This window comes from Budorcas taxicolor, chromosome 15 (assembly GCF_023091745.1).
Source record: "Budorcas taxicolor isolate Tak-1 chromosome 15, Takin1.1, whole genome shotgun sequence".
Lineage (NCBI taxonomy): Eukaryota > Metazoa > Chordata > Mammalia > Artiodactyla > Bovidae > Budorcas > Budorcas taxicolor.
In genome coordinates this window covers 53,194,857-53,215,668 of record NC_068924.1, presented here as the reverse complement: position 1 = coordinate 53,215,668, position 20,812 = coordinate 53,194,857, and the positions used below count along the sequence as shown (strand labels likewise).

The 20,812-nt window shown below is 47.0% G+C and overlaps 1 pseudogene; it reads right to left on the bottom strand.

Annotated features, from left to right (window-relative positions):
- Positions 1–1,631: 1,631 nt before the first annotated feature.
- On the bottom strand, positions 1,632–17,055 carry LOC128060367 (2-acylglycerol O-acyltransferase 2-like; annotated as a pseudogene).
- Between the last annotated feature and the right edge of the window lie 3,757 nt (positions 17,056–20,812).

Genomic DNA, 20,812 nt, shown 5'->3' with positions numbered 1-20,812 from the left:
GTGATTAGCTTATGGAGGGAGAAGACTTATTTTCCCACTCAAAATGTGGGGGTTCACAGTTCTGGTCCTATGCTATCATCCTGTCCCACCCTCCATCCTGTCCCTCACTAACGACCTGTGTCCCAGACCTAGGAACCCAGAATTCTCATCAGAGGCTTGGCCCCACCTTCTCTTCTTGCAGATGCATAAGATCAGTCACTCCTCAGGTGTGGCCTTCCTTCTCTGGCTGGTCTGCCTTGTTTCTTTATGTAATATAACCCTTGCCTCCCACATAATAGGCCAGAGGTGGTAAGCCGGAGTTGACTGCTTAGGAAGGAAGAAGAAGCATGCCATTCTCTGGCCCATCTGAGCCACCATCTGGGAAGGGGGCACAGGACACCAGGGCTGGGGGCCAGGCTGGGAATCAAAGGTGAGCTTTTGACCAGCCCTCCTGTTGGGGCTTCCCTTGTGGCTCAGAGGTTAAAGCGTCTGCCTGCAATGTGAGAGACCTGGGTTCAATCCCTGGGTCGGGAAGATCCCTGGAGAAGGAAATGGCAACCCACTCCGGTATTCTTGCCTGGAGAATCTCGTGGACGGAGGAGCCTGGTGGGCTGCAGTCCACGGGGTTGCAAAGAGTTGGACATGACTGAGCGACTTCACTTTCTTTCTTTCTTTTCTTTCCTAGTAGGAGGTAGAAGGATTGAGAAAAAGATTAAGTGGAATCCTTCAATTGTTTCTGTGTTGTTCTGTTTTGCCACACTAAGTGGCTTGAGGGATGTTAGTTCCCCTACCAGGGGTTGAACCCGGGCCCTGACAGTGAAAGTGCAGGGTCCTAACCACAGGACTCCTAGGGAATTCCCAGAATCTTTCAATTGTTGAATTGAAATTTATGGAGCCCAGATTCCATGCCACTGTTAGGGCTGAATGAGTAGGAACTGCCATTGAAGTTCGCAGCTAATGTGACCTCAGAATTGAGGTCAAAGTTCATCTTAGTCACTCAGGGAAACTGAGACCCAGAAGGAGGATGAAGATGTTAGTGTATAGTGGTTTAGCCAGTGACAGAGCCCGATTCTTTTTACCCAACTTCTGGATCTCCCTGTGGCTGCCAGCCTGGGGCTCAGAGGACTCAGAAACTCAGAGGTGCCAGGATCAGCCAGGAGGTTGTGACCTCACCCTCCTCTCCAGCTCAGGGAGGCAGGAGATGGGCCAGGCAGGACGCAGAATGAGGGAGCTTGTAGGAGAAAGGGCTGCAGCTGGGGGCTGCTTCTGTGCTGTCACTCAAGGCAGAGGAAGGGAAACCTGCTCACTGGAGCTGCTCTTTGTCCTGCTCATTGAGTGACAGGACCACAGAGGACAGAGACACAGACATCATCCTCTCCTAGTATCTCTCCCACTTCTCAGGTGGGCAGAACCAAGGAGAGGGCCCATTACAGAGGAGTCAGTGCAGGAGAGCAAATCCCTGATGCCAGAGTCTGGCTTCTTCTGCCATGGAGCCAAGTGTGACCTGGAGCCTGGCATGGGGTGGAGCTGCAGGAGTCAGTGAAGGCTCTGGAGATGTGTTCAACAGACACTTCCAGGAAGCCTTCTGGGATCACAACACCTTCCCTCCATCCTCCCCAATCCAGCCCTGCCCTTTGGGGCAGCATCTCTGCTCAGCAGAACTCCAAGTGTTGGTTTCTGGGAACATTGTACTGGAGCCTGTGGGCTTCGAAGAGATTTTCCAGCTCGTTCATGTAGCGCTGGTGCAGCCTGTCCACCTCCTCCTGGGAGGGATGTGGTGTCTTCTGTACCTCGATGGGCTTCCCCACTGCAAGACACAGAGGTGAGTGATGGCCCAGAGCAGGAACCATTGGAGTCCCAGGATCCCATGGGCCAGGACTCCATGCCAGAGGTCACACCTGCTGGAAGGTGCCTGTACTGCCTCCCTTCCAATTGTATTTTGGGTGACCTAATCTAGATATTAGGGCAACTCCAAGCTCTGATGATAAAATGTCACAGGCTGCATGACCTCCTGCTAGGCAATGTATTAGATACTTTAATGCATGATCTCTTTTTATCCTCCTAGAAATCCTCCAAAGATAGAATTTGCTTTATTCCTTTTTGACAGCTGAGGTGTTAAACTCACCTCAGGGAGCTTAAGTAACTTGTTTAATGTCACATAGCTAGGCAGAATCAGTGTCAGGTTGTAAGCCCTGGGAATGTGCTCTTAGTCTCAAGGACACGTGGATGTGGGAGTCTCAGATGCCATGACTGGACACACCCAAATGTCTGGGAGGCGGTGGGCCACACCCCAAGCACCCTACTTCCCTCTCTCTTGCTATGCTAGAGGGCAGTGCCCCCCATTCTAAGGAGGAAATAGGAGGCCCTATCAACTTCCTTCCTCTGGTTCTATCTGGCTCAGAAAGCAGCTGTCATGTCTTCTCTTCAAAGTCATCTGGAGGCAGCAGCCCTATAACATTCCTGAAAATATTACCCCCAAATCCAGGGAAACTCTTGACTGCCTGGACTCAGCTAAAGGTAACTGGGTGAATGGAGGTAAAGAGACTTCTCATTACAAGCTTTGCCATTGGAAGATATTTGGAATCCAAGAGGAGAGCAAATGAGATGACCATATAACTGAAAAGATGGTGTTAAATCCATGCACTAAAGCCCATGCCCATTATTTATAGGAAATTTCTTAAGGCTCTCCTTTGTAGCCTGATGATGGCTATTATACACAGTTCTAACAGACCTGGAGTGCACGTCCCTATATCCATCTTCCCCAATAAGCCTTTTGGAGATTGTCTTCTCAGAAGTAAAAACTCCTTCCTCTGGCATAGTAAAAGTCAAGTAGATCCTGACTCAAATCTCAGTTGTGTTACTCAAATGCAGGGTCATCTTTTGGAAGTGATTTACCTTCTATAGGTCTCATTTTTTGATCAATAAAATGAGGATGATAGTTTTTGCTTCCAAGGTTGTAGGGACAACTGAGAAGCCGCATATAAGTAGCCAATGCAGTGCCTGGCACAGTAGGTGCTCAGTTATCAGTAATGGCATCTGGTCTTTATGCCCCTGTTACTCTTCTCATCTCAGATGCCTTGCATCTGGGTTACTTGCCTATATGTCCATTTCCCAGTAATAATTTGAAGCAGGGATGGAGTCAGCGTTCTAGGAATTAATTGCTTAATTAAAGATATGGAGGGAGATTAGAAAGAAATAGTGTAGTAGGAAAATGCTAGTGGAGAAAAGGATGCTGAATAATTTGGTTTACGTGGAATACCAATAAAACTCCAAGACAAGAAATTTGCACCATCTACATAGGCCACCGGCACCCGCTTGAATAGTGGAGGGTGCCCTGCCTTGGGCTCCCTCTCGCGTGGGTCTTAGAAGCCGGGGCAAGCAAGTACACATGGCGAGCCTCCATGCTCCAGAAGGGAATTCAGCCAGAAAAACGGAGAGAACGAGTAAAGACCACATGGCAGAAACCAGTCTTTCCAGGAACTGGTCCCCTTTCTTTATTTTTCAGGTCTGCTTATATACTTTTTGTTATACATAGGGATGAATACAGAGTCATGTGGGGTCAGCAGACCTGACCCTTATCAAAATCAGGTGCTTTATACAAATGTATACAAAGGTCTTAGGGGCTTTAAATCATCTTCTGGTCATGAGGCCTGCTAACATTTTATGACCCTTTCTTTCTGATAACCGTCAGTCAACCAGAAAACTTATTTTTTCCAGGGGTGATTTTTTCTTAAACCAGGTGCCACCCTCTGAAGGTACCAAATAAAGTAGCATTCCTATAGGGTGAGGGTGTAGTGGGTTACAATTAAGAAAGGACTTTACTTAGCCTAAGGTTCAGTTCAGTTCAGTTCAGTCGCTCAGTCGTGTCCAACTTTTTGTGACTGCATAAATCGCAACACGCCAGGCCTCCCTGTTCATCACCATCTCCCGGAGTTCACTCAGACTCACGTCCATCGAGTCCGTGGTGCCATCCAGCCATCTCATCCTTGGTTGTCCCCTTCTCCCCCTGCCCCCAATCCCTCCCAGCATCAGAGTTTTTTCCAATGAGTTAACTCTTTGCATGAGGTGGCCAAAGTACTGGAGTTTCAGCTTTAGCATCATTCCTTCCAAAGAAATCCCAGGGTTGATCTCCTTCAGAATGGACTGGTTGGATCTCCTTGCAGTCCAAAGGACTCTCAAGAGTCTTCTCCAGCACCACAGTTCAGAAGCATCAATTCTTTGGTGCTCAGCCTTCTTCACACTCCACCTCTCACATCCATACACGACCACAGGAAAAACCATAGCCTTGACTATACGGAGCTTAGTCGGCAAAGTAATGTCTCTGCTTTTGAATATACTATCTAGGTTGGTCATAACTTTTCTTCCAAGGAGTAAGCGTCTTTTAATTTCATGGCTGCAATCACCATTTTCTCATGATGTACTCTGCATATAAGTTAAATAAGCAGGGTGACAATATATAGCCTTGACGTACTCCTTTTCCTATTTGGAACCAGTCTGTTGTTCCATGTCCACTTCTAACTGTTGCTTCCTGACCTGCATACAGATTCCTCAAGAGGCAGGTTAGGTATTGGTCTGGTATTCCCATCTCTTTCAGAATTTCCCACAGTTTATTGTGATCCACACAGTCAAAGGCTTTGGCATAGTTAATAAAGCAGAAACAGATGTTTTTCTGGAACTCTCTTGCTTTTTCCACGATCCAGTGGATGTTGGCAATTTCATCTCTGGTTCCTCTGCCTTTTCTAAAACCAGCTTGAACATCAGGGAGTTCACGGTTCACGTATTGCTGAAGCCTGGCTTGGAGAATTTTGAGCATTACTTTACTAGCGTGTGAGATGAGTGCAATTGCGTGGTAGTTTGAGCATTCTTTGGCATTGCCTTTCTTTGGAATTGGAATGAAAACTGACCTTTGCCATTCCTGTGGCCACTGCTGAGTTTTCCAAATTTGCTGGCATATTGAGTGCAGCACTTTCACAGCATCATCTTTCAGGATTTGAAACAGCTCAATTGGAATTCCATCACCTCCACTAGCTTTGTTCATAGTGATGCTTCCTAAGGCCCATTTGACTTCACTTTCCAAGATGTCTGGCTCTAGATGAGTGATCACATCATCATGATTCTCTGGGTCGTGAAGATCTTTTTTGTACAGTTCTTCTGTGTATTCTTGCCACCTCTTCTTAATATTTTCTGCTTCTGTTAGGTCCATACCATTTCTGTCCTTTATCGAGCCCATCTTTGCATGAAATGTTCCCTTGTTATCTCTAATTTTCTTGAAGAGATCTCTAGTCTTTCCCATTCTGTTGTTTTCCTCTATTTCTTTGCATTGATCGCTGAGGAAGGCTTTCTTATCTCTTCTTGCTGTTCTTTGGAACTCTGCATTCAGATGCTTATACCTTTCCTTTTCTGCTTTGCTTTTTGCCTTTCTTCTTTTCAAGCTATTTGTAAGTCCTCCCCAGAGAGCCATTTTGCTTTTTTGCATTTCTTTTCCATGGGAATGGTCATGATCCCTGTCTCTTGTACAATGTCACGAACCTCATTCCATAGTTCATCAGGCACTCTATCTAACATATCTAGGCCCTTAAATCTATTTCTCACTTCCACTGTATAATCATAAAGGATTTGATTTAGGTCATATCTGAATGGTCTAGCAGTTTTCCCTGCTTTCTTCAATTTCAGTCTGAATTTGGTAATAAGGAGTTCATGATCTGAGCCACAGTCAGCTCCCGGTCTTGTTTTTGTTGACTGTATAGAGCTTCTCCATCTTTGCCTGCATAGAATATAATCAATCTGATTTCGGTGTTGACCATCTGGTGATGTCCATGTGTAGAGTCTTCTCCTGTGTTGTTGGAAGAGGGTGTTTGCTATGACCAGTGCATTTTCTTGGCAAAACTCTATTAGTCTTTGCCCTGCTTCATTCTTCATTCCAAGGCCAAATTTGCCTGTTACTCCAGATGTTTTTTGACTTCCTACTTTTGCATTCCAGTCCCCTATCATGAAAAGGACATCTTTTTTTGGGTGTTAGTTCTAAAAGGTCTTGTAGGTCTTCATAAAACCATTCAACTTCAGCTTCTTCAGCATTACTGGTTGGGGCATAGACTTGGATAACTGTGATATTGAATGGTTTGCCTTGGAGACGAACAGAGATCATTCTGTCGTTTTTGAGATTGCATCCAAGTACTGCATTTTGGACTCTTTTGTTGACCATGATGGCTACTCCATTTCTTCTGAGGGATTCCTGCCTGAAGTAGTAGACGTAATGGTCATCTGAGTTAAATTCACCCATTCCAGTCCATTTTAGTTTGCTGATTCCTAGAATGTCGATGTTCACCCTTGCCATCTCTTGTTTGACCACTTCCGATTTGCCTTGATTCATTAACATGATTAATCTTAAAGGTTAATACTTATTTCTCCTATATGCTAGTTATATTCATTATAAGGGCAGGGAATATGGAGATTTAGCAGCAAACATTGGCCCAATAAATGAAAAAGCCTTCACCAATATAATTCCTAGTCAACCCACTATACTAATAATTTCTAACTTCCTAAAAGAATCTGCCTTTAGAAAGTTTAAAACATCTCATGCCTCTCATGGTTGGGAGGCCGTAAACAATCACATGTGGCCGGACGAACCTGTTCAGGCAGGCTAGATAACCTTCAGAGGAGTTTTTAAGTTGAAATACTCTTGTCATGCCCAGGAATTTTTATTAACTGGAGCTGTAGGTTAACTCCTTCTCCAAGAGAGGTGGTGGGGGACAGCCCCCCGTAAAGTCAGAGGTGTAGATGAGAGCATGAAGCATTAAAGTAGGCAGACTCTGGTTTTGGGGGTAGATGCTCGGGAACAGGGGGTTTCCTGAGGCTCGATCCGGCCTTTGCATATGCCGAAGCCTCCTTCCTCATGACCTTTGCCACGGGCGGAGTTCCTTACACTGTCTCCCAGCAGCCTTGCATCTGGGTTACTTGCCTATATGTCCATCTCCCAGTAATAGAACCTGAACTCCAGGAGGACAAGGATGTGTCTGGCCCATTTCCATTCCCCTTCAGCCCAAGCCCAAGTCCCTTGCCCTGTAACCCAACCCCTCCCAGCCTGGATTTTGGCTTACCCACAGCATTGATGGGCTGGCAGTATGGATTAAGACCAAAAGTGTATTGGAAAACACCACAACCATAAAAGAGTGGAATGGAAGCTCCCACGATCTTCAGAATTTCTTTCCCAGAACCAGCGCAACCAGGAGCCAGGGGAGTTCTCAGTCTGGTCAAACATGTCATTCTCTCCAAAGGAGAAGATCAGCACCAGAGCTGCTCTGGAGGGAGACAAGAGACAGGGCATGTGGAGGGGCAAGAAGGCACAAGCTGGTCACTAGCTTCCTGCAGGGACATAGTGAGTGGGAGCTGGAGCAGAGGACAGAGTCATGGACCAAAAGTAGGAGGCCTCGGGTGTCTCTCAGACCTGCCACAGCCTTGCTTTATGACTCAAGCAGTTACTGCCTCCTCTTGGGGCCATCACCTCCCCATTACACCATGACAGGGAGACCAGAATGCTGCAGACAGTCCTCTCTGATTTAAAACATCTGCAAATTTTCTTTAAAAATCTCTTCTGCCCCAGCTAGCTTATATTCTTAAAGAGTGCTTCAGGGTAAGAGAACAGCTTTAAGCTACTTCATAAGCTCCATTCTCACAGAAGCCTTAGGTCTCAGATCTGATGCCAACTGTGGGCATTATGACCCTTCACATCTAGTCCCTTTGATCACCAAGTCTCCCTTCTAGAATCTTCTCTGGGTATTTGGGCATGACACAATACATCTAGGGCTCGGTGGCTCAGATAGCAAAGAATGCCTGCAATGTGGGAGATGTGGGTTTGATCCCTAGGTTGGGCAGATCCCCTGGAGGAGGGCAAGGCAACCAACTCCAGTATTTTTGCCTGGAGAATCTCCATGCAGAGAGGAGCCTGGTGGGCTACAGTCCATAGGTTCACAAAGAATTGGACACTATTGAGTGACTAAGCATAGCACAGCACAGTACATCTATAACCAAGATAGAATCTTCACTGTGAATGGACTGAGCATCTCTTGCCAAAATAGGATTTACATTCATCTCTCAGTCTTTCCAGCAAAATACAATCTTTGTCAATCTCCAGCTGAACTAAGAGCCCTCTCCCTGATACCCATGCATCAGGGTGAGCCTGATAAAGCCCTTGTGGTTCCACAGCCTGGCATCCAGTGACACCTGGACGTCCCCAACAACGATGGACAGCAGGTTACTGCCTCCTTCCCTGCTCAGAAAGTGAGCAACACTCTCCCTGTCTACTGAGACCAGCCCTGGGGAGAGAGGATGGTGGTTAGATACAGGATAAAGGGGGCAGGGACTGTGGGGGTGGGGGTAGTGTACCCTGGGCTCCCCTCTCCCAGGTGGGAGCTCCCTGAGGACTGGGACAGAGTCCTTTCTCTCCACACAACCCCTCACCGAGCTCACTGCTGGGCATAGAACTGTGGGAAGTGCTTCCTTATATCTAACCTCCTTTTCTAATAGACATACTCTTAGAGAAAGTTCTGATTGTTGGTAGCCCTTCCTAAAAACCCCCCTCATGTCTCCAGCCCTCATATACCTGGGCAACCCAATGGTTGGAAGACTTACCCCCTAACATGATGTAATCCCTGACCAAGAGGACCTGGAAAAACATGTTCAATGTCATAAGATGTGGGTGGATACCAGGGAAGATCAAGGAGAAGCCTGTGCCCTCAGTGCACAGGTTGGTAACAGTTCCAATGCCCATGATCCCGTGGGGGTGGTAGGCAGTGAAGGAGTTCCGGGAGGGGTCCAGCTCGGCAGTCTTGACCAGCTGCAGGGACGGCAGCCTGGTGAATCGGGGCTGCACCTCATGTCCTCCCTGGTCTCTGTTCTGACTTTCTGTGCTGACCTCTTCTATGTCTCCCCTGTGCCCAAGTGCTATCACACCCCCATGTGAGTGTCCTGAGATTAGAGATGCCTATCTGAGGATCCTTGTCTCCACTGCAGGCCTGGAGCAGAAGAGATGCTCTGGGAGACTGCGGAATGAAGAGGGAGGGGGAGCAGACTCATGAATGGATGAAGCCGATTCAGCCCACCTGGGAAGGAAGGCCTCCTGCCCAAGGCAGAGGTAGGACGCCTGGCAGGGTGACAGGGACACAAGCCTCTGTCCTATGTGAAGAAAGACCTTGTCCCAGGCAGAGCCCACCCAGGATGAAGGAGCCATCGCAGGAGAGAGTGAGCATCTCTCCAAGGACTGTGGTAGCTGGGGTTCCATCCCAGATGGAGGGCTGGACCCCTGAGTTGCTGTGACTCAGTGTAAGAGACCTCAGGGTGCTGAAGGTAGGGGCTGGGAGGAAGGGCATGAAGTCTCTAGTGATGCCCGCAGATGTGGGTGGGGAGGGTCAGGGAGCTGTCATGCCAAGTCTGCAGCACTTCCTGACACCAGGTCACAGCCTGCCCACAGCACTGCACCCCTGCTCAGGCCTTGGCCTGTGTAGACACTGCTGCTCCAGGATAATGAAATCTTCACAAAGAAACCCAGTCCTGGACTTATCATCAGCATGAGGTGGAGGCAACTTGTCCTAGGGGAAACACTGCCTGATTCTCCACCATTAGCTTTCTCTCTGCTGGCCATTTGGTGCTACTGCCCCTCCTGTGGATATGGCAATGCCAAAAGACTTTTTTAGGAAGGCCATAGGGTATACTTAGAAAGATCCAGTACTCTAAAATAGTTTTCTAAATTTACTTATAACTCTACCAATAGACTGTAGGTATTAAATCAGTAAGAACTGAAGGAAGTTCAGAAATACATGCTCATTTGACACAGAGTGCAGAGGCTTATGAATGCAGGGGAGCACCAACAGAGAGGGGCTCCCTACTTGGGACCACAAACATGTTGTCCTCCCCAAGATCCCTGAAGGAACTGTACTATAAATACGTGTGGGCATGTTGAAGGGTCTCCTGGGAGGTGAAGAAGTGAAGTCGCTCAGTCGTGACCAACTCTTTGCGACCCCATGGACTGTAGCCTACCAGGCTCCTCAGTCCATGGGATTTTACAGGCAAGAATACTGGAGTGGGTTGCCATTTCCTTCTCCAGGGGATCTTCCCGACCCAGGGATTGAACCCTGATCTCCTGCATTGTAGGCAGATGCTTTACTGTCTGAGCTACCAGGAGGTGGTTAGGTCTAAAATCTGCAGGTCAAATCCCCACTCTTGCAGGCCCCCAGCCCAGGCCAGGTGAGGCAAAGTGCATGTTATCTCTCTCTCTGCTGGCTACTTTGTGCTCTTGCCCCTCCAGTGGATATGGCGATGCCTGAAGACTCCAGGGGGCAACAATCCTGAACACTGTGTAGGTGGAATTTCTGCAAATCAAGTTCGATGTCCCACCACTGTCAATAGTTTAGGGGTGAGAAATCCCCTTGGAACCTCACGAAGGAAGGAGCAGAAAGGGGGTGCAAAGGACAGGCACAGAATTGCTCAGCATCATTTTTTTTCCCCAGTCATGCATTTGACAGTAACTCCGGTTGTAAAGAAAGCCAGATGCTGTCCTGAGGTCTCCAGGATGGCCTGATGTCTCATGGAATCCACACAACCCAATGATGTATGCTGTATCATCTCTACATATGAAGAAATGGAGGCTCAGAAAGGCTATTTTATTATACTCAGTAAGGTGTGTAGTAGGTAGGTTGCACACATGGTATTAGAACCTTTTCTGCCCAGGCCCAAAGAATACACTCCATATATTTCTTCTCTCCTGTGTGCAGAGGACAGCTGCCTGCCCTGGCCTGGCACTGTTTCCCTTCTGCCTTTCCTACCCTATCTGGTCAACGAGCCATCCTTTCCTCTCTGATTACAAACTGAGTTTATTCTCTGCGTGATAAAGGAAAGAGCAGAATGGAGTTGGTCAAATCAATGTTTTCTTCCATCAGGACTGATCTTTGGGTCCATGGTCAGGACTTCACAATGGCCATGAGGAGCCCTGAGTCAGAGAATCAGAGGCACTCAGAGTAGGAGGGAGCAGACTGCTTAGGGGATACATGGAGAAACTGAGATCAGAACAGGAAAGGCTTTCCAAGAACGCGTACCATACCCAGATGCAACAGGATAGAACCTGAGAACCAGTTCAGGGCTTTCTGTTTTGCTTTCTACCGAGAAAGGCACTAATTGTAAAACTAGTAAAAGAACTTCCTGTGTGACCTTGGTCACACCTTCCTCTCTCCTGGGTGCTTGAATCCTTATATGATGAACTGTAAGGCCAGAAGGTCTCTAAGGACATGACTTTATTACCTGCACCCTCAAGCATGGCTGCTGAGAGGTGCAGGTAAGTTACACATGTGTGTCACACTAGATGGCCCACAAGACTCCTTCAAATCCTGTTCATTTATCAATCCTCATATCGGCCCTACATCTCTGCAGATGGAAAACCATGGGCAGACAGAGGCTGGACTCTCTTCCAGGCCACGTAGTGGTGGAAGCCTGGTTCGTCTCTCCCAGCCCAGTACCCTCTCACTGCACATAGGATCACACTTCCCCATGGACAAAAGGGGCACTACAGTCCTGGCCACTACCCAGATAGCTCCATTACTCACCAAGGTGGGGAAATAGTTTTTTACGTACTTCCCTAAGATCCAGGACCTGAAGGCCTGGATGTGCCTGCCTCTGTACAGTGGAGAGTTTCGGTCCAGGTACCACCAGGTGGCATGCAGGATAGTGAAGATCCAGAATCTTGTGAACAGGAGGCCTTTGAAGACCACATAGCAGATAAAGGCTGGGAAGGGAAGCAGGAGCGTTAGTGGGCACTAATGGCCAGGGTGAAGGATGCACTCTCCCCGTATGCCCAGCACTAGCAGCACTGTCCTGTCCAGCCCTCACCCCAGGGGGAACAGGTCAGCCTCCCCAGTACTCCAAGGAGGAGAAAATGCAGTTGAGGATGTGCCCCACTGGGACCCTGGGTTTGACACCAGGACTAACTCCAAACTCACTTGTTCCCACTGTGCCACGCTGCCTCATTCACTCTGGTTTTCCCTTCCCTTTCCCTCCCTGTCTGTTAAGAAGTCTTTCTTTCCTCAGTGCTCAATAAATTCCCAGGAGCCCAGTGACTGCATAAATTGTTTCCAGTTATCATTCTTTGGGACCTCAGAGAAATGGAGACATTCTTTCTGCCCAGCCCTCCTTCTGTATACTCGCTGTCCATCTTTCTGTAGATAAATCCCACTGGATTCCTCCCTCTACTTAAACTTCTCATGACTGAGGCACAGCGCAAGCAGCTCAGCCTGACATTCAGGCTCCTCAAGAAACTTGCTCCAGCCTACCTCATGCACAGGCCCCGTAGCTTCAGCTACACTAAGCGGCTCAGTGCTCCTCCGACTGCCTGAGCTCCTTCAACCTCTTAGATTTCGCTCATGCAGTTTCCTCTGCCTGCCATGCCCTTTCCTACTGAAGGAAGGTTGAAGAGGCCAACACCTGACTGGACTGTAGGTTGGGGGTGCAGCAGGGCCAGGACTGGGCCTGACGAGGAATTTCCATCTGATCCTTGATTCTCAGTCCCTACCACAGGCTAACCTGGTTTCATCTCAAGAGTCAGGTGCTATGATACCAATGGAGCCTAATTTCCAGGGAATATTGCCCCTTCCAGACCCCATTCTCTCCTCCTGACACCATGCGATCAAATTCCTTAAGAAGGTCAGCTTCCATTTCTATTCCTTTTGGAAGAAGGGTAGCCGGGCTCTTTCCTGGCATGCTTCCAGGAGGAAGGCACTCTGGACTCAGTCTGAACAATAGTAACATACAGAATCTGGATAAAGTAAGTTGAGGCTCACAGATGTTCACTTCCCAGAGAGCTCCTGTGATGTGTCAGGTGCTGGTGGTACAGCCATGCCTGCCCTCCTGGAGCTGACTGTCTCAAATCCAGGGGATGGAGAAAAGATGCCACTGGGAAAGTTGGTCAGGATTTAACTTCAATTTTATTTACTGAGTTGAAAGAGACACATGTACCCCAAAGTTCATTGCAGCATTGTTTACAATAGCTAGGACGTGGAAGCTACCTAGATATCCATTGGAAGATGAATGGATAAGGAAGCTGTGGTACATATACACAATGGAATATTACTCAGCTATTAAAAAGAACACATTTGAGTCAGTTCAGCTAAGGTGGATGAAATTGGAGCCTATTATACAATGAAAAGTAAGTCAGAAAGAAAAACACCAATATAGTATGTGAACACATATATATGGAATTTAGGAAGACGGTAACGATGACCCTATATGCAAGACAGCAAAAGAAACACAGATGTAAAGAACTTTTGAATTCTGTGGGAGAAGGTGAGGGTGGGATGATTTGAGAGAATAACATTGAAACACATATATTACCACATGTAAAACAGATGACCAGTGCAAGTTTGATGCATGAAGCAGGGCACTCAAGGCGGATGCTGTGGAACAACCCAGAGGGATGGGGTGGGGAGGGAGGTGGGAGAGCAGTTCAGGATGGGGGGACACATGTGCACCCATGGCTGATTCATGTCAATGTATGGCAAAAACCACCACAATATTTAAAGTAATTAGCCTCCAATTAAAATAAATTAATTAAGTAAAATTATTTATTTATTTATTTTTACTACAAATGTTTAATTTGAAGAAAACAATGACCCAGTTAGATCTCTGCCCTGGGGCAAAATTAAAAATCTGTTTTGGTTTTTCCCGCTTTCAGAAAGCCAGTTCTAGAGAATCAAATCAAGTTGTTATTAGTGGCTCCCCAGAGGGTTGGATTTAGGGGACATCTTTCACTTTGGAAACACATTTTGTTTGAATGTGTTACAACAGCAAATATTAGCTTTAACCAGAAAAAAGTGTTAGGAAAAAAACACATTTTGGTCATTTATACTTGACCAGAAAGACTTCCCTGCACTTCACCATCCCCCTTATCCCAAACCCAAACTTGGGAGTCTTTTCAGTCACTTAGGAAAGAGACTTCTTTCACCTCATAATATCAAGTGGGAAAATGTATCACCCCACTTTACCAAGCCCAGAGGGGGTATGCAAATTGCCTAAGCTCAGACAGCAAGCTAGTAGGATGGGACCTGGCATTCATTTCTACTATTTTGGCTCCATCATGCTCCCAACATTCATTCATTCAACAAACATTCATTGACTTCAACCCTTCTAGGATCTGGAAACACAGCTGAGAACAAGCCCAACTGTTTGAATGGAACTTACCTTCCTGTGTGAGGTGTGAGAGTTACAGAGGAGAGGAAAGGAAGCAAAGTGAACGAGTAACCCATTGGAAACTATTGGTACCTATGCCCTGAGGTCACCGTGACAGGCCCGAATTGATCTCTCTGGCCACTTCTTTGCCCCTCCCACAAATGCATATTTTACATCCAGTGTCAACCAGCTGTCCAGTGTAAGTATGGGGTTCACTCACCCACTGAAAGCCCTTAATCTCCTGTCAGCCTTTAAATCCTTCCCAGAAGATCCATCTCCTACTATGTCTGGGAAGAGGTACCTTCTTTCCACCTACCCTCAGCCTCCCTAGACCAGGGGAGGCAATCATTTACCTAAAGGGACAGATTGTAAATATTTTAGACTTTGCCACTCAGCTCAAAAGGCAACTTGGAGGATATTACATAGACACAAGATCATGTAAAATGTAAAAACCATTCTTAGCTCATGGGCTGTGCAAATACAAAAATAACCAGTCACCTGGGTTTCGTTCATGGGGCATAATTTGGTGACCTCTCATGTAGACTGTGGCTACTCCTTGCCATCATCATTCTACCCCCTAAACCGTTGACAGAGTAGAAACCCCAAATGCAGCCACAGAGACCTGTAGCCAGAGACTGAACCTTGTCCCTCCCATACCTAAAGCCTCCTGGAGGTCCTCTTTGTCCCCAGGATAAGGGACAAGGTACACACTCCCGACATTGGTGGGCTCACGTCCTCTTTCTCAACTTCTCTCCCTCTAGCTCCAGGTCCAGGGCTACTTGACCTCCCTGTGCTGTTCCTGATACTCCCAGGTCCCGGGCTGGGCTGGGGGTGGGCACAGCTAGTCGGACACACTCCTGCTCACAAAGCTCCCCCAAGGCCAGGTGAGAAAGATGTCCCTCATCCTCAGGATCCCCAAGTGTCAGTCTACCTGGTTCTGGACCCCCAGTGCCTTTCATCCAGGAGCCAAGGGACTTGTCCCCTGCTCTAGGGTAACCCTCCTTCCCATGCTCCACACCTCCTCCCACACCCTCAGCCCTTTCTCCTCCCTCTGCCTCCTTCCCTTTCTTCCTTTGGAAGCAGAGGGGCCCAGACTTACAGTCTTGGATATCTAGGCACTCAGCTTCTCTGCTCATCTGTGTAATGAGGGCAATCAAGGATATTTAAAATGTCTACTAATCATTAGGGGCTTCCCTGATAACTCAGTGGATAAAGAATCCACCTGCAATGCAGGAGACACAGGACACCAGGATTTGATCCCTGGATTGGCAAGATCCTCCAGAGGAGGAAATGGCAACCCACCCCAGTATTCTTGCCTGAAAAATCCCATGGACAGAGGAGCCTGGTGGCTTATGGTCCAAAAGGACCACAAAGAATCAGACATGACTGAGTGACTGAGCCCAATGACTCTTAAGACAGAGACACAAGTCAATCATCAGGAATGCGGGGAGCAGGAAACTGGGGGGCTTTACTTGGGATGAGAATTTTAGCTGCTAAAGTTGGAGGAGGTTCTAAGGGACCACCTGGTATATGTGTGTGGTATGTGTGCTGGGTTTGTGGTGCCTATGTGTGTGTGAGTTTGTGTGTGAATGTGTGAAATGGCTGTAGAGTAGTCTGTACAGAGTATGTCCATAGTTTAACACCAGGATAGACGGCTTTCCAGGTGGCACCGGTGGTAAAGAATCTGCCTGCAATGCAGGAGCCCAAAGAGATGCAGGTTCAATCCCCGGGTCAGGAAGATCCCCTGGAAAAGGACTTGGCAACCACTTTAGTATTCTTACCTGGAAAATCCCATGGACAGAGGAGTCTGGTGGGCTACAGTCCATGGGGTCACAGAGAGTTGGATAGGACTGAAGTGACTTAGCACAGCAGTGGCATCTGTGTACAGGCTGAACACCAGCAGTTACAGGGGGAGCAGTTTCTACCCAGTCTGGTGCCAGCAGGGGAGATGAAGAATCTCACACACTTCTAGTCACTTTCCTTTCCCAGTCCTCAATCCCGGGCCCTCCTCAAAAATGCTCTCTTCAGCAGAGCTGAACTTGGCATATTTGAGGCCTTCCTGTCATAATGGATATGTTCACTGTGGGAGTAGGTTGGGTACTAGATCCCACATACCCTCTGGGCTCCCTGCCTGGGGCCAGGCCACAGCCCCTCCCTGATAAGGTCAGCATCCTTGGGCCCATTCTGCAGATGATGAGATGGAGGCACGGGGAGGCTTGGCATGGGTCCTTCAGGGTCCCACAGCCAGTCAGTTGCCCAGCCAGAGCCTGACCCAGCTGTGCTTCTCATTCGCCCATTCCCTATGGGCCCCTGCCTCATTCCCCTTCCTGTTCATCCCTATTCCCCTCTCTTTCCCCACCCACCAGAGTCAGTCTTCTCTTCTCTGAATGAAAAGCAAGAACTCAATCCTGTCTGAGCAGTCTGGGCAGCCCAAATGTCCCAGAATCACCGATTCTTTCCTCACAGCACCAAGCATCTTGAGGTGGGTCCCTGTCCTGGTATTCAGGTGGAACCCACAGCCCAGGAGGGCTAAGAATCCTGCCCAAAGTCACAGGTGAGGGCTTCTACACCCCAGACCCAACAAATTCCCATCCCCTGCAGAGGCCTCCAGGAGGGCCAGTAGCCTCAGCAGTCCCCTCAGGACCTACATCTTTGTCCCATCAATACACTGTGTGTACCTGGAATGACAGGAACCCACAGTCTCCTGTCCCCCAACCCAGCCCCCTTGCTCAGGGCAATGATGCAGAAGACATACTGCAGGACCGCGAAGGTCTGCAGTCTGCGCTCCCATGGCAAAAACAAGGGCACAAACTCCGCCATGCGGGCTCCTCTGCTGGCTCCTGAGCCTTCTCTGAGCTCTGCTGTGGTTGGAGACACCTGCTGGCTTTTGTTTCTGCTGGAGGTTGTCTAAGCATTTGTGGGGGCTGGGGAGGGTGAGTGCCCAATCCAACCCAGCCCCAATGCCTCCCTGCCCATGCTTGGCAAGGACCTCTTTCCTAGGAGAATTCTTTGAACGCACTATCCTAGACCCAGGTAGAGATGGAGGGAAAAAATGCATTTGCTTCCTTAGGCAATGCTTTGTCTGCCAGATCATTTTTTGTAAAATCTTGCCCATTTCTTGGCAGGTGAAGCACCAAGTATAGGGTAATCCTGTCCTCTTCATACCTTCCCAGCAATAAACAGTTGTCTTCTTTCTCTTGCCAGATCACTGTTCCCCTCCACAAATATGCAGTAATAGCTTCTATCAAAAATCTGTTGGCCCCATCATCTCCTCCATCTTGTGCCCTATTCCTCAGCTCACCTGCATAGCACAACTCATGGAATACCTGTCTGCATTCTATATCCTCCCCTTCCATTCTGTCCCCCCTCCTCCGGACTTCAGATGTCACTGTTCCATGGAACTGCTCTTGACAAGTTCACCAGTGGTCTCCATGCTGCCGAATCCAGTGGTCAATTCTCAGCTCTCATCTTGACCTCTTAGCAGCCTCAGACACAGCTGATCCCTCCCTCCTCCTTGAAACCATTTGATCTGTGGATACCACACTCCTGGTTTCCCTCTTGCCCCTCTGGCTGCCCCTGGATATCCACAGTGGTTCTTATCCTTCACCAGGCTAAGTGTTTAAGGGCCCTCCTGCCCCTCTCAGCCATTGGACCCTCCCTCCTTTGCAGAGACCTCATCCAGACTCATGGCCTTGGAGTCTGTCTATAGGACGAACACTTCCAAACTGCATCTCCAGCCTGACTTCCCTCTGGGCTCCAGACTTGACTGTGTAGTTGGGTACTTGATATCCTCTCTGGTAATCTCAGCACCTCCATCATAGTCTGAATAAAACTGAACTTGACCTTCCCTCTCCTGCCCAGACCAGCTTTTCCTCTGCTCTTTGTCATCTCAGGAAAGGGGACTCAATGACGTGGTTCCTCAGACCAAAACCTTAGAGTCACTCTGGACTATTTCTTTCCCTTTCCATTCCCCTCTCTCAGCCTGTTCTCCTAAATCTCTCCTTTAAAATGTACACTTTGAATTGAAATATATCAAATATACAGGAAAAGGCACAAATCCTAAGTGTAGGAGTGATGCATTGTCCCAGAGTGAACATACTTGTGTGATCTCCACTCTGACTGACAAATAACACCTTGTCCATCACTCCTCTCCCCAAACTTCACACAGCCTTGTCTCTGCTTTGAGCTTTATAATAAGTGAGTCTTACACAGTATGCCTTTTGGAACTGACTCTTTTGGCTCAAGATTGTATTTTGAGAGTCATCCAAATTGTGTGTATTTGTGGTACGTTTGTTCTCATTGACACATAGGACTTCACTATGTGAATAAACCACAATTCTTGCATTTTACTACTGAATATTTTTAGTGTGTTTTTGTTTCTGGCTATTGCAAATTGTGTAGCTGAAGGCTTTCTTTTCTGTTTTTCTTTTTCAAATTTATTTGAGAAATAATTGACAAACATTACTGTAGAAACATAAGGTATCCAGTATTATGGTGTGATTTACAAATGTTGTGACGTGACTACCACAATAGATTTCACTATTATCCATCATCTTACATAGTACAATGAAACAAAAAGAAAAGAAAAGAATTCTCCTTATGATGAGAGCTCTTATGGTCTACTGACTTCCCAACTCTCCTATGTATCATGCAGTAATAGGGGCATTCTGTTCATGACTTTGATTCACATTTCCATACATTTCTATTGAATGAGTCCCCAGGAATAGGACAGCCATATCTCTTTTTATAAAACCACGTATTTCCCAAAGTGATTGTACAAATTTACACCCACAAACTTCACACGAGAGTTCCAATTGCCCCACATCCTCCTTAACATTTCAGCCATTGTAGTGAGTATGTGGGGACAATTCATTGTGCTTACTGTGGTTTTCTAGCCTGAGAGCTGGAGCACATTTCAATTTGTTTACTGACCATTTGAGTAACATTTTACGACAAGTTCATGCTCGAGTCTTTTGCTGATTTATATATCTCTTGCGTGGGAAAGTTGCTTTCCATGCCTACAGCCAGCCTCTTCGATCGACTCTGATACCAGTGTTCTCACTGGTTTCTGACTCTGCACCTTTTCTCCCTCCCACAATCTCAACAGCCAGAGGGACTGCTAGGTCAAAGCAGATGTAACTGCATGAGCTGGGGAGGAGCAGTGCCAGGCTTTTCCCAAAACAGCAGCACCAGTTTACACTCTCACCAGAAATGTATATGAGATCCCTTGGATGCATATCCTTTCTGGCCCTTGGTGTGGACAGACTTCTAATTATTTATTAGCGTGTAGAGTGATATTGAGTCGGGATCTTGATTGCATTTCCTCATCATGAACGTTGAACATGTCTTTATTTGGAGGCATTTCCTCTCAGTGTAAACTCCTTAATTTTTGCTAGTTCCCTATAGTGTGTTTGTCTGTACATATTGCGAATCTCTTTTTCAATATCTAGCTTTGTTTTAAGGTGTCACTGCAAGACAAACCATTTTAAATTTTAATATACTCATATTTGTCAGCTTTTCAAACATAGACATTGCTTACTTTGATATAAAAAAATCAAGTAATGCTGAAAATGTGCACAATTGCACTCATCTCACACACTAGCAAAGTAATGCTCAAAATTCTCCAAGCGAGGCTTCAACGGAACATGAACTGAGAAATTCCAGATGTTCAAGCTGGATTTAGAACAGGCAGAGGAACCAGAGATCAAATTGCCAACATCCATTGGATCATCAAAAAAGCAAGAGAAGGCCAGAAAAACATCTACATCTGCCTCATTGACTACGCTAAAGCCTTTGACAGTGTGGATCACAACAAACTGTGGAAAATTCTTGAAGAGTTGGGAATACCATACTTGCCTCCGGAGAAATCTGTATTCAGGTCAAGAAGCAACAGTTAGAATGGGACACGGAACAACAACTAGTTCCAAATTGGGAAAGGAGTAGGTCAAGGCTATATATTGTCACCCTGCTTATTTAACTTATATACAGAGTACATCATAGGAAATGCCAGACTGGATGAAGCACAAGCTGGAATCAAGATTGCCAGGAGAAATATTAATAACCTCAGATATGCAGAAGATACCATCCTCATGGCAGGAAGTGAAGAGGAACTAGAGAGCCTCTTGATGAAAGTGAAGGAGGAGAGTGAAAAAGCTGGCTTAAGCTCAACATTCCAAAAATTAAAATCATGGCATCCAGTCCCATCACTTCATGGCAAATAGATGCGAATACAATGGAAACGGTAACAGACTTTATTTTCTTGGGCTCCAAAATCACTGCAGATGGTGACTGCAGCCATGAAATTAAAAGGGGCTTGCTTCTTGGAAGGAAAGCTACAACAAACCTAGACAGCATGTTAAAAAGCATAAACATTACTTTGCTAACAAAGGTCTATCTTGTCAAGGCTATGGTTTTTCCAGTGGTAGTGTATGGGTGTGAGAGTTGGGCCATAAAGAAAGCTGAGGGCCGAAGAATTGCTGCTTTTGAACTGTGGTGGTGGAGAAGACTCTTGAGAGTCCCTTGGACTGCAAGAAGATCCAACTAGTCAATCCTAAAGGAAATCAGTCCATTGGAAAAACTGATGCTGAAACTGAAGCTCCAATTTTTTGGCCACTTGATGTGAAGAACC